The sequence below is a fragment of the Borostomias antarcticus genome, assembly GCF_949987555.1.
Source record: "Borostomias antarcticus genome assembly, chromosome: 16".
In the NCBI taxonomy this organism is placed as follows: Eukaryota; Metazoa; Chordata; class Actinopteri; order Stomiiformes; family Stomiidae; genus Borostomias; species Borostomias antarcticus.
This window is the reverse complement of record NC_140249.1, coordinates 19,780,968-19,783,084: the sequence shown is the minus strand read 5'-3', so window position 1 is coordinate 19,783,084 and position 2,117 is coordinate 19,780,968.

Sequence of the window (2,117 nt, the reverse complement as noted above, 5' to 3'; positions counted from 1 at the left end):
GTCATAATTTGCACGTAATTGTACGGTAAAATATACTGATTTTATTTAAACTAAAGCTATAAGAAATGTACAGTAACATAACATATTTTGCCTGATCATAAAACATTCAACTTATTACTGGACATCACAATCCTAATGGTAAGTTACACAGCACAGCTTTTACTGTTCTAAGTGGTGTAAACCACATGAAATTAATATATATTACTATTTCTGTAAGAATTTTCATTATTTCAATAAATATTAATATCAAACACATCTTTGCTTGTATGCACACTAACACAAAGGGCACATGTTCAGATGTTTCAGCGACATGAACATACATTTTCCGAACAGATTTCCAGACCTCATGATTAGGATGCTCAACTTGATGGACACAATTTGTTTATTTCCTGAATTTCAAATTGACACTTTTGACAAGTGGGCTGACAGTCGCAGTGTGTGGCTGCTCTGTAACGAGTGACAGTGTGCTTATTGTGTCCATGTTACTTTTTTTCTCTCCAACTTCAGACATAAACTTCAGTTGTCCAAGATTTTAATTGGCCCCTGTATTGAAGTTATATTCGTCCACATAGATTGTACATATATTTTAGGCACATGTCCCACTTGATAACCTTTCACTGTTCCAACTAATCAACTCCATTTAAAGAGCATATTGCACGTTGGAGACCCCAGTGAGTCAATGTGTAGGAAAAGTATGTAGGAATTAGATTTTCATAAAAATTATAGAAAACATACACTACAGTGACTTCTGGAGCTGTTTTTGTTACTTCGCCAAACCGGAAGTGACGTAGCAGAGGGGAGTCTTGAGTTCAACAACAGTAGAACAACATCAAAACAATGGCTAGTTTTGCGTTATCTAGCGATATCTATGATGTGTTCACATTATAACTATCAAACAGATGATTTGTGAGTTTGAGCTTTACCAATCAAGGGTATCTTTGTGGATGCTATAATTAATGTTAGTTTGGAAATAAGAATAACAGGAGTCACGCAAAAAACAGCCAAGCAGATAAGGTTAGGCTAGGATGATCTTGAATTGTAGGCTATCCAATGTTTACAGGTTCCAAAACAAAAACACTTAAAATCATAACCCAAAACAAGAGTAGACACTTATAAATAATAATATTCTATATTCAATAATCTAATTCAGTCCAAATGTTCAATTTTGTAGTCCTATCAATCGCTAGTTGTGCTTACATAGAGCATAACTGTTGTGGTTTTCACATGCCATGATCTTTAGAAACGTCTTTCGAAACAAAATAGCTTCCTCACTTGCTCCAGCACTAATGCGCACAGCGCGCAATCGTTGCTCCAGCACGCTGTGCGCATGCGTGCTGGAGCAAGTGAGGAAGCTATTTCGTGTCTAAAGACATTTCTAAAGATCATTACAGAGGCATGTGAAATACCACAACAGGCCTATGCTCTCTATGTAAGCACAACTAGCGATTCATCAAGACAGATTGATGAAAACAACCGTTTCGCGGCAGAAAATAGATTTTTAGAAGCTGCATTCTCGTTGCCCCCACCACCGCCATTACATGGATATACTGGCTCGCGCTGGATTTTAAATTTCTTCTACAGGCCTCCGAACTACACCAAAGTGATCTCGGTGAGTCAAACGTCTTATAATATGTCGTAAATAAGGTCCAGGTTGTCAAAAACGAGCATTGTCCTTTAAGTCCTTCATAATTGTTTGTTTCTGGCTGCCAGCTGACCCAGATTTAGGCCTACAGTATGGGCAACCCAAATTTATTATATGAGCTTGTGGGGGAAAAAGACATGCAGTAAAACTACAGTGCTATCCATCATCGCCTGAAGTTGCCTGACATTCCATGAAGTTGCCTTACATGATGAGAAAGAAAACACACTTTCCACTTGTGAAGGAATGCAATTCAAGTCGCGAATCAGAAGATAATAATGAATGTAAAGATGGATTTTTTTCAGATTTTATTTTTGAAGTTGAAAAAAAAGTTAATTCATTAAAAAATGCAACCTGCAATATGCTCTTTAAGTTGCTGTCTATAATAAAATGCATAAGTACAGAGCAAACATAATAAATGCGACCTTTGAATACCTGTTATAGTTTATATGCACAATGTTGTATAAATAAGGCTCAC